This window comes from Rhinatrema bivittatum, chromosome 18 (assembly GCF_901001135.1).
Source record: "Rhinatrema bivittatum chromosome 18, aRhiBiv1.1, whole genome shotgun sequence".
Lineage (NCBI taxonomy): Eukaryota > Metazoa > Chordata > Amphibia > Gymnophiona > Rhinatrematidae > Rhinatrema > Rhinatrema bivittatum.
The window spans coordinates 58298603-58311496 of NC_042632.1; positions in this window are offsets into that span (position 1 = coordinate 58298603).

Below are 12894 nucleotides of genomic sequence, written 5' to 3' on the forward strand. Positions count from 1 at the left end.
CTAGAAAATATTCAAAGGAGAGCGGAAGATGTCCAGCTTTCTTGCTTTCACCGTCATTAGCCTGGATGTACTTCTTCAGAAGTTAGATCACTCATTCCTGGGACAACCCACAGATGAGATTCATCAAATAAGGATTTTAAGAGAACTTAAGTCCTGGCCAGCTCTGCTGGTGACCTTTTCAATGCTTCTTTAGAGTCTGGATAGTTTCAGAAGACTGGAAAAGGGTGGATGTGGTTTCTATTCATAAAAGTGGAAGTAAGGAGGAGGCTGGGACTACAGGTCAGTGAGACTGACCTCTGTGGGGAACAAACTAATGGAATCACTGCTAAAACAGAGGAGAGTGCAGCTTCTGGAATCCAATGGATCCCAAGATCCGAGGTTGCAGGGTTTTACCAGAGGTAGATCTTGTCATATGAATCTGATCAACTTCTTTGATTGGGTGACCAGAGAGTTGGATCAGGGGAGAGCAATGGACATAGTGTACTTGGATTTCAGCAAGGCCTTTGACACAATTTATTTAGATTTTTTTAATATTCCACTTTTTGGCACTTCATAAGGTACATCAAAGCAGGTTACATTCAGGTACTATAAGTATTTCCCTATCCTGGGAGAGCTTACAATCTAATTTTGTAGCTGAGGTATTGTGACTTGCCCAAGGAGCAACAGCAGGATTTAAACCCTGGTTTCCTGGGTCATAGCCCACTGCTCTAACCACTAGGCTACTCCTCCACTCCACATTGGCATCTTATAAAGAGCTGAATGCCCTTGGAATGGATCCTAGAGTGACTGGCTGGCTTACAAACTGGTTGAGTGGGAGGAAGAAAAAGGTGGTGGTGGTGGTGGTGGTAAATAGAGTTCAGTCTGAGGAAATGGGGGTTACCAGTAGGAAGCTGAAGGGCATGATCCTTGCTCTGGTTTGATAAGTGTGTCTGAGCCTGAAAACCAACATGGACATGGCAACAGACCCAGAATCCTCTGCTTTCTTAGCCTATCTTGGCTGCATGAACTCTAAGTGACTTATTGAGCATGACTTGCAGAAATTCCAGGGAAACCTGGACAGCATTTGAAGCTGGCACCACTTATGATACCTAATTATAGGGTCATAAAAGGAAAAGGCAACGGTTGGAAACTTCAGGCTACACTATCACAGTAGAGTACTCTTTCTCAGGGGTTTCTGTAAACACAGCCTCAGATGTGTAAATTGCCCTGACCAGCAAGATTCCAACAGAACAAAAGACTATCTAAAGAGTGATGGTAAATGGGCCCCACCTGGGAGAAATACTCAGGGTTAGTTTAGGGATAATCACATCATGCTGTTGACATAACAACCAATGTAAATTATTCTTTGGGTAGTCACACACCTCTAGAATCTTCCACGAAATTGTATGTTATCTATAAAAGAAGGATCTCTTCCTGTATACGATGAGATGCTGGTAGGCAGTTTGTTAGAGACATGGGATCAGCATCTCCCAAAAATACTTATACTGATCAATAAAAAATTATGCTTTCTAACAAAATCTAAGTGTTCTTGTATCTGTGGACATAAGCATCATAAAGAATGGCCTGGCACTTAACAGGTTCTTTTGAACATTTTTGTTAGCTATAGATATATATTATTATTTTTTTTAATTTTAGAGTTAGCTTTTAACTTTTCATTGATAGCTTTTGTTGAGTTACATTTAGGGACCATAAATATTTCCCTGCCCCAGAGGGCTTATAATTTAAGGGCCTATTGTACTAAGGCTTTTCTCCATTCTGGGTCTATGGGGGAAAAAAAGCTTAGTAAACTAGGCCCTAAGGGGGTAATTTTCAAAGGAGTTACGCGCATAAATGTAACTACTATTGTAGCAATTTTCAAAAGCCATTTACTCACGTAAAGTGAACTTATGCGAATAAATCCTATGGACAATTCAATGGCATATATTGTAGCAATTTTCAAAAGCCCACTTACTCGAGTAAAGTGCATTTACATGCGTAAAACCCAGATTTACGCATGTAAATGCTTTTTAAAATCCGCCCCTAAGATTGTACCTGAGGTAACAGAGATTCAAGAAATTTTCCTAAAGTCATTAGTGGGACATGAACTCTGGCTTCTATGCCACTCAGTGTGCTGCTGTAACCACAAGGTTACTCTTCCACTAATGGGGAAGAATTATCAAGAGAGGTTTGCCTTATTGCAAATGATATCAAAATCTGCAACAGGGTAAATACCCTGGAAGGTGCAGAGAACAGGAGGGATCTAGTGAAGCCTGAGGAATGGTCTAGAATCTACCATCTAAAAAATGCAGTGACCTAAATCTGGGTTTGGAGAACCTGAGGGAACAGTACAGGGGTGAAATTCTTTGATGCACAAAACTAGAGTAGGATATGGAGGTGATTGTGTCTGATGATCTTAAGGTGGCCAAACAGGTGGATAAAGCGATGGTAAAAGCCAGAAAGATATTTGGCTCCACAGGGAGAGGAATGGGCAGCAGAAAAAGGGAGGTGATATTGCTCCTGTATAGGTCCCTGGTGAGACCTCACTGGGAATACTGAGTACAGTTCTGGAGATTGCACCTTCAAATAGATATAAACAGGATGGAGTTGGGCCAGAGGGAGGCTACTAAAATGGTCAGTGGTCTTTGTTCTAAAGCATAGAGGGATAGACTTAAAGATCTAAACAAGGACATCCTAAAGGAAAGAGGAGGTAGGGGAGATAAGATAGAGACATTCAAATATCTCAAAGGTTTCTATGCACAAGAGGGAAGCCTTTTTTTAATGGAAAGGAGGTCCTAGAATGAGAGGTCATGGGATGAGGGTGAAAGGGGTGGGCACTGGAGTAATCCTAAGGAAATATTTCTTTACAGCAGGGTGGTGGATGCATGGAACAGCCTCCTGGTGGAGGTGGTGGAGATACAAACAGTATCTGAATTCAGGAAAGCCTGGGACAAGCATAGAGGATCTCTGAGAGGAAGAAAGGTTGGGCAGACTGAGGAGCCACATGCTCCTTTATCTGCTCTCATGTCCTATGTTTCTCTCTTTCTATGTGCAGAGAATTTCGTATATTTGAACAAAGATTTATCCAGCAGACTCTGGTGCAGATTTCAGTTGCAGATTTTGATTATAGCCCTTCTCTTATTGAACAATTTGCTGTAAAAATTCAAGAATAATGCTGACTCCAGCTTTCTTTTGTATTATGCATTTTAAAAAGATTTATCCCAATGAGTAATCCAAGGTGCATGGCAAAACATATTCTGACAGCAAACATTGCACAGTTTACAGGATTTTGTGTCCTCCTGTGCTGTTTCATTGTTGTCATTATCTGCTACAAGTGAAGCCCGCCAATAATAAGAATATTTGGATCCTCTTTCCAGTTTTTAGCTGAAGGTGGTTTATGATATTTTTTCAGGAAGGGAACGTTTCTGAGAATGATTCAGGGGATGATGCCAGCTTCCATCCCTCTCCTGAACAGCTTCTGCAGTATAAAATCTAAGTTTAGTCCAATACAAAAAGAGTCAAGGAGACAAACCAAGTAAATATTGTCATTAATTCATAACCAGTCTTCATGGTCTATACAGTAGGGTTTTCAGCAAGCCAATAAACTGCCAATGCTGGACTTCTCTCCTGAGTCTAAATCCTTATTCAAATTTTTATGCTGCTGGTGCAAACACTCCTCATTCATTGAAGAATCCCTTGAAAACTAGATGTGGTAGAAAATCACAGCAAATCTCTCACACGGTCCCCACACAAGTGAATCATACAGCATCACAATTAGACAAAATGTAGCAATGTTTTGTGGTCAGACTGCATTGCAGAAACATTTAAAGAATGTATCTGACAGAAGCGATCTACCACAGGTGTACACCTCATTGCTTTGTGAAAGACACCCGTGGTGTTTTGTGGTCAGATGAATCAGGGAAACATTTAAAGAACTTATCTGATGGAAGTGATCTACCACAGGTGTACACCTCATTGCTTTGTGAAAGACACCCATGGTGTTTTGTGGTCAGATGAATCAGGGAGACATTTAAAGAACTTATCTGATGGAAGTGATCTACCACAGGTGTACACCTCATTGCTTTGTGAAAGACACCCATGGTGTTTTGTGGTCAGATGAATCAGGGAGACATTTAAAGAACTTATCTGATGGAAGTGATCTACCACAGGTGTACACCTCATTGCTTTGTGAAAGACACCCATGGTGTTTTGTGGTCAGATGAATCAGGGAGACATTTAAAGAACTTATCTGATGGAAGTGATCTACCACAGGTGTACACCTCATTGCTTTGTGAAAGACACCCATGGTGTTTTGTGGTCAGATGAATCAGGGAGACATTTAAAGAACTTATCTGATGGAAGTGATCTACCACAGGTGTACACCTCATTGCTTTGTGAAAGACACCCATGGTGTTTTGTGGTCAGATGAATCAGGGAGACATTTAAAGAACTTATCTGATGGAAGTGATCTACCACAGGTGTACACCTCATTGCTTTGTGAAAGACACCCGTGGTGTTTTGTGGTCAGATGAATCAGGGAGACATTTAAAGAACTTATCTGATGGAAGTGATCTACCACAGGTGTACACCTCATTGCTTTGTGAAAGACACCCGTGGTGTTTTGTGGTCAGATGAATCAGGGAAACATTTAAAGAACTTATCTGATGGAAGTGATCTACCACAGGTGTACACCTCATTGCTTTGTGAAAGACACCCGTGGTGTTTCGTGGTCAGATGAATCAGGGAAACATTTAAAAATGTATCCGACGGAAACGATCTACCACAGGTGTTCACTTTGCTGTGAAACTGCATTAGATATTTCTCCTCCCTGATCAGCAAAGGAAGATCGTTCATAACAGGTATTTTCATAGAGAACAATCTATTTTGTAGTTTAATGTGTTGAAAGACTTTAACTGATGGGAGTTGGAGTTGATGACAATATTGTGAATGTACGTTTCTGGATGATGATTTCCGACAAAGCCTTTACAAGTGCCACAGTGCAAGGAGTTTAAACAAACATCGTAACATCACAGGTATAAGTAGAATCTCTCTGCGAGAAGACCTCTGTAATATGCCGCCTGCCGTTCTGATAAAGAATTAATCATTGAAGAGTTGCTCAGACGAGTAGGTCTTTAGCTGCTGCCTAAAGCACACCAGTAAGGTCTTGGCCTTTGGTTCCTCAGGGAGCAGATTCCAGAGGAGAGGGGCGGTCACATTCCCGAGATTCTGCAAAGCTAACGTTTTACAGATGGTACATTCATAGGAAGCTTTCTTTTTAGTTTTTATTTTATTTTTCATGGGAATTTCTCAGGGTTTATTAAAATCAGTTAAAAGTTGAATTGTCTTTCTCCCCACTGATTTTCTCTTATTTTTGTTTGTTATAATAAATACTAAGAAATTGCAGGGAAAAATAAAAGAAAAACTGAAAAAGAAGGTCCCTATGCATCCAGTAAGCTTCAAAAGGAGGAGTGAAGTATAGGTCAGAGCAGAGGCAGTAAAGCTTGGGAGCTGTGGTAAAGCAGCATGGAGTCAATCCATTAAGGGCTTGGAAAATTATAGTTAAAGCTTTGCTCTCCATAAGAGGGGAAGGCAATGAAGCTTCAGACTGTGGGTGTGATATGACCACCAAGCACAGCTCCAGACAGTCGTTGGGCGGTGGTATTTTGATTGAACTGGAGCACCCTTGTCAGGGCTGATACATCCTATTAGGTGAATTAGGAAGTAGACTCAGGCACCGACCAGTAGGGGCACTGAAAAGCAGCCATGTGGGGGCCGCAAGCAAAGCCTATCCCACTCGTGGCAATGAGGAGTAGAGATTTTGCAGGCTGCGAGCAGTGCCCATCCTGCTCGCAGCCCAGAGAAGCACACTCTCAGTGGGCACGAATGAGGTAGGAGTTGGGGCTGAGGCCAGGGGAGAGGGGGCAGCGTGATGGGATGGGGCGGGTGCGACCGGTGGGGTGGGCACAAGGCAGAAGGATTGCCTAGGATGCCTCATAACCTTACAGCAGCCCTGACCCTCGTGGTAGTTTGAGGGATAGAGCACATTGCAGTCATCAATGGGAGTGATAACTCCCATTGATGACTGCAATGTGGGCAATCATTATGCCAAGGAATGGTGTCACGTGCCAAAGGAGCTGAAGCTTTAACAAGCTTTTCTGGTACAAGGGTGCAAAAATACAAAGATTCCCAGATTTCATCTTTAGTAAGTAACGGGAATTTGTACTGCAAGCCATCAAAGTGAGAGCAGATGGCCTATCAGCAGTGGGGAAGCAGATATCTTCTTCACATTTAAATCAACCTGTTCTGAAATAAACAGATAAACAATGAGAGGTTTTAGCTGTAGCCACACTAATAGAAGAGACAGTGGGAAAATAATGCTGGATATCGTCTGCGTACAGTTTGTGGCTAAGATGTGACAGATGGAGGCGATTAGATGTTGAAGAGAGAAGCAGAAAGTACACAACCCTGGGGGACAGCAGGCGGCACACCCAGTGGGGTGGCATCTGGAGCAGGGACAGGCCCATGCTGCTGCCGCTAGACCCGATCCCACCAGTGGCAGAAGGAGGCCCCGGCAGAAGAAACCCATCTGGCAGCTTATTGGTTCCGTGCGTAGTATTCAACTCTTGTGATGCTAGAACTTCATGTGTTGAATTACCTTGGGGGCCAGCACTTCAAGAGCAACTACAGAATGGAACAGGCTGGCAGCAGCAGTAGAGGAGGAATGACCCATGGACCATGACTGCTTGGTCTGCATGTGTGTGTGAGAATGGGAGACTGCCTGTGATGAGTCTGTGTGAGAATGGGAGACTGCCTGTGATGAGTGTGTGTGAGAATGGGAGGCTGCCTGTGATGAGTGTGTGTGTGAATGGAAGCCTGCCTGGGGTGTGTGTGCAAGTGTATGTATGTATGCATGGAAGGTTTCCTCGGATAAGCAGGGTGTGTGTGTGTCTGAGAATGGGAGTCTGCCTGGGATTTGGATGAATGTGAATGGGAGCCTGCCTGGGATGTGTGGGTGTAAATGGGTGCTTGCTGAAGTTTATGTGTGTGTGAGAGAGACAAAGAGAGAGAGAGAGAATGGAAACTGCCTGGGTTGTGTGTGCGTGTGTGTGTGTGTGTGTGAGTGAGAGAGAGAGAGAGAAAATGGGGGCTGCAGGTGGATTCCAACCTTCCAGCAGCTGAAATGAAGATGAAGGCCTGGGGCTGCTGTAGATGCCTGCAGGTTTGTGTGCAAAAGAGTATATGTGTGTATGAGCTTGTGTGTGTCTATATATAAGAAAGAGAGGAAAAGGTTTGTGCATCCCACTCTCACTACTCCACGACAATCTCAGAGTGACTGGAAATCAAAAGTTCCCAGGTATGGAGAACATGAAATTTTAAAATCCTTTTTTGTTTATTTTTCAGGTGTTATTTGCTGTGTCTGCTGTTTTGAAATATTTTATTAGTGTTTGGGACATTAAAAAAACTTGTATATGAGTTTTTAATTATTTGAACTTTTATTTGTCAGCTTTTTTGAAATAATATTATTAGTATGTTTTTAGTATTGTGTATTTATTTTATTTCTTTATTTTATTATTTGATGTTTGAGGAGTGGTGATGGTTCTGTTTTTTCATTGTTGCACTGAACAGAGTGTCTGGTTTCTTGCAGTTTCCAGTTCAGTTTTTGTCTGCACGTTTGTATTTGAACTTTATAGTTGCTCTATTCTGTATTTGGTGAGGGTTTGTTTATGTTCTGCATGTGGGACTGAGGTGAGGCATTCTCCTAATAGAAAGGGTATTAATAATACCATATGGGTTCCAAATATTTTTTTGCAGGGATATTTGGCTTCACAGCAGTGCATGTAATTATAATAATGTAAGTGATATTTTTACCACAGAATACTGTACTTTGATATTTTTCATGTAAAATATAAATGTATAACTCTTAACTGTGTGTGTGGAATGGGTGAGGGGCATTGGGCAAGGCTATAAGGTTCACCTAGGGTATCTAATACCCTTACACCAGCCATGAGTTTGGGGGTGGGGGGTGGTATCAGTTTTTAAAGTTTGCCTTACTGAAGGGAGCTGAGTGTTTTTTTGATGGACCCAGGACAGGGAATGACTGAATGAGGGGGAGAGCAGCACAGGGCAGCAAAAAGGTAGGCACCAGCCCTATAGACTGCTAAAGATACCCTAAAGATAGACAGATAATTGTATGGCACAACCCGACTCCCAGAATGCCCCTATGTAGCCAGCTAATGAGATAATCAGCTAAGGTTTAGCTGGATAAGTGCCCGAAATATCAAAAGTCAGCATAAAGTTATCCAGCTAAATTCCTCCGAATATGGATCTCAACATTTTCAATTATCTTAGCTAAAATGACGATATTGGCCAAAAGTTAGCAGCTGGGCAGGGTCAGGTTTCATTTCTTGCATATGGGAAGCTTTCTTCAATGGTCCAGGAAGATGACCTTCCACCAGGAAAATGTTAATGAGTTTATGAATGAATTCAATAGGGTCTGCTTGCATCATTTTAAGCTCAGAGGGCAGTAGTTGTCCTAATCTTGGTCATAATTTTCACAAGCTCAAAAGCAGCGGTAGATTCAAAATCTGGCCAGAGTGAACTGCTTTGATCCTGTTCAGAAGGAGAAGGTAATAACTGTGTATGGGGTAGACAAGCATCACTCTGACTATCTTCTTCAGCAAAGAAATTCATGAGTTGCTCACAGGTCTCAGTTGACACATCAGAAATAAACTCTTCCAGCTGAGTCGTCAGGGAATTCACAATAAAAAAACAGTCCATGCAATCAGGAGCCATAATCGTATGCCTTCTTCTCATTGTCCAATGCAGACTATGGTTCATCAGTTTCTGGCTATAGAATATATGATCAGAGGGCAGTTTGGACTTATACCAAAGGCATTCAGCTCTCCTTAATTTGCACTTAACCTCTTTGAGTGCTCCATGGGGTGGAACTGCTTCTCTGAGAAGAAGTGGGCTTCCAAGTCAGAGCCATCCAGTTACTGCAGTGGCTGTTGGAATTTCATGTAGCTGATCAACTTCAAAATGTGCTTGCCTACAAAATTTCTGAAGGTGTGCTGTACAACCAGAAACAGAGATAGGAAGGCCAACTTAGAAATTTAGAAAAATGATCCAACCACGAGACCTCCCTACTATCATAGTGGAACCAGTCCTCAATGGGCCAACCATCACACAAAAAGACCAGACCAACATGTTGATGTGTGGGAGAACTAATGGTCTGGACCCATTCTAATTCAGTCATTGAATCTAAAAACCTTCACAGCTTGAGGAGAGAGGCACTACATCCACATGTAAACTGAAAGTCCCCAGAGCTATGCAATTCTAAATATCAGCGATAGCAAAGACTCTGTCAATATTGAATGGCAAGTGCTGTAGAAACCAGGGGGAATTATAAATTAGACAACTAATTGTCAAATATCATCCCAACGTATTTGCTGATTTCTATGTTGCTACTAGATCACAGATGGACAAACATGACCTCATCACAGGCGGACAGACACAATCTGGCCATAATGCATTCTTGTAAAGAATTCTAAAAAATCAGAGCATCTGAAGAGCTCTGGAAGGTGTCACCCAAATGTGGACAGACAACAGCTCTTGGTGCCCTTACTCATTGTACAGAGATTTCCACCTGTTTTTGCAAAGGTGATCTTCTTGAATCTCACCCCTATCAGTTTATTTTATTTATTTGTACAATTTTATAACCCAAAAATCCAAAATAGTTTTACTGCAGTGTACAAATGACATTCATATTCGCAACAAACATTAATCAATGCATCACAAGCTTCCTCAGCCTGGAAGTACACCCCCCACCATCTCCCACTTCTCCATCCTCGCTCCTCCCCTCCCCTCAGTTTGGCAGTCTCCTTCACCCCATATTTCTATAATTTTGAGGAAGTGATTATAAATCTAGAGGTCCAGATGGGTTTTGTGGACATCAACAGGTGAATTTTCAAAGGAGTTATGCACCTGAATGTAACTACTATTGTAGCAATTTTCCTAAACCATTTCCACACTTAAAGTGCACTTATGCGAGCAAATCCTATGGACAATTCAATGGCATTTATTGCAGCAATTTTCAAAAGCTCACTTACAGGGGGAAAGTGCATTTAGATGTGTAAAACCCAATTTTAAGCGTGTAAATTCATTTAAAATCAGGCTCTGAAGAAATGAACGCTTGTCATATACCAAGCAAATGGTCCTGTACCTCAATAGATAAAAGCAAATACCAGCACGCACTCACTTCTGAGTCTTCACAACCTTCCCACCAGAACATGCCAGGAAAGCAAAGTATTGGGGGAAAAGCAATTATGCTAAAATGGGGGGGGGGGGGGGGCAAGACTTTTATTTTAGATTTGTCCCTGGGCTTGTATGATTCAAAGGTGAAGGGGGAGAAAATATAGAGAGGCTGAGAAGGAGAAAGCAGAATTGCTTAACAAATATTTCTGTTCAGTGTTGGAGGAAGGAACAGAAGTTCTTTGTCGTGTCTGATCATTTTGGCAACGACATTTTGCCATTTCAGGAAGACTCTCAGTGACAGAAGATTTAGGGCTATTTTTCTTGGCAAAGCCTTAGGGAGGAGCAGCAGGGGAGGGGCGGAGCCTTTCTCTGAGCTTCTCTCACTTACAGGGGCAGCGCCTTTCAGAATAAAAGTCTGAGATCATGTATGGGGAGGGAGGCATGCGAGTCCTGTATCTTCCTGGGAAGACTTTACGCACTGCATTGGCATTTTCAGTAATTCCTCACTCATCACTGATTCTGCTTTTCATACACTTCTCAACCTCTTGGGATTATTAGCAACTAACGATGCCTTGCATTCTGTTTCAAACGCCTCCCTTAAAGATTCTTGCTGTAGCCCTACTTTAGACTTCTCTGACATGTGCAAACGACACACTCAATCCCAGGGCTAAGTCCAGGTACATGGTCACAAATCCATTCAACCCTGGGGCGTGGATTCTCCAAATGGAGGAGTGGCTGAACTGCCAGGACCCATGGCTATAGGGTGAAAAGCCTGCTCTCTCTCTTTGGGTGTATTCTCACTCTTTCGCTCTCCAGGTGAATCCTCTCTCTCTCTGTCACTTTCCTGGTGTACATGCTCTATCTCTCTAGGTGTACCCTCTCTCTCTTTCTTTCTGGGTGCACCCTCTACCTCTCTCTCTCTCTCTCTCTGGGTGTACCATCTATCTCGTGCACTCCAGGTGTACCCACTCTCTCTCTCTCTCTCTGGGTGTACCCTCTACCTCTCTCTCTCTCTCTCTGGGTGTACCATCTATCTCGTGCACTCCAGGTGTACCCACTCTCTCTCTCTCTCTCTGGGTGTACCCTCTACCTCTCTCTCTCTCTGGGTGTACCATCTATCTCGTGCACTCCAGGTGTACCCACTCTCTCTCTCTCTCTCTGGGTGTACCCTCTACCTCTCTCTCTCTGGGTGTACCATCTATCTCGTGCACTCCAGGTGTACCCAGTCTCTCTCTCTCTCTGGGTGTACCCTCTACCTCTCTCTCTCTCTGGGTGTACCATCTATCTCGTGCACTCCAGGTGTACCCAGTCTCTCTCTCTCTCTGGGTGTACCCTCTACCTCTCTCTCTCTCTCTGGGTGTACCATCTATCTCGTGCACTCCAGGTGTACCCACTCTCTCTCTCTCTCTCTGGGTGTACCCTCTACCTCTCTCTCTCTCTGGGTGTACCATCTATCTCGTGCACTCCAGGTGTACCCACTCTCTCTCTCTCTCTCTGGGTGTACCCTCTATTTCTGTCTTTCTCTTTCCAGGTGTACCCTCTTTCTTTCTCTCTCTCTCTCTCTCTCCAATTGTGCCATCTTTCTTTCTCTCTGCATATACCCTCTGTCTCTATTTTTATCTCTGGGCGTACTCTTGTATTCGTGTTAATGCTCTCTTTTTCAAGTGTACATTCTCACTCTCTGGGTATACCCTCTGTCTCTCTCGTTCTCTGTATGTGTACGCTCTCTCTCTCTCTCTCTCTCTCTCCAAGTGTATCTTCTTTCTTTCTCTCTGGGTGTACTCTTGCTCTCACAGTCATGCTCTTGCTCTGGCTCTCTGTCATTTTCTATGTGTACCCTCTGTCTCTCTTTTTATCTCTGGGTGTACTGGTGGTTTATTGAATTGATGCAGTAGCTCTAGACCAGTGATGGTGAACTCCAGTTCTCGAGTGCCACAAACAGGCCAGGTTTTCAGGATATCCACAATGAATATGCATGAGATAGATTTGCATACAATGGAGGTAATGCATGCACATCATTCTCAGGTATATTCATTGTGGATATCCTGAAAACCTGGCCCGTTTGTGGCACTCGAAGACTGGAGTTCGCCATCACTGCTCTAGACCAATAAACATACTGGATATTCTGGTGGAGTGCTCCAAAATAAAAAAAAACTTTACTGCAACCGATCTTCAAAGTTTATTATCTGGCAACCACTTATTTCTTCTTCAGTATATCCAAAATGTAACCACAGTCTCAGTCTTGCTTCGACGAGTGAGTGACCCTAGGTGGTAGGCAGACTCCTAGTATGGCACCAAGATGTCTTGTTTCTTTTCTAATGTTTGAAATGATTTCTCCTTTGAAAGGCCAAAATGCAGCCCACAGGAGAAAAGAGTAGCCTAGTGGTTAGAGCAGGGGGCTGGAAGCCAGGGTTCAAATCCTGCTGCTGCTCCTTCTGACCTTCAGCAAGTCACTTTGCTTCATTGCTTCAGGTACAAACTTACAGGGTCATTCTTTAAACTGTGATGTGCCATTATCGCACGTGATACAATTTAAATCAGGGGAAGGGGAGAGGTTTGGGCGCAGTTATCTCCTGGCAGCGCTGCAGCTGATAATGTTTTCCGCAGCACCGTGGGAAATAACTACACCTTTTCCCATGGTGCTATGGGGCGAACGTTTGCGGC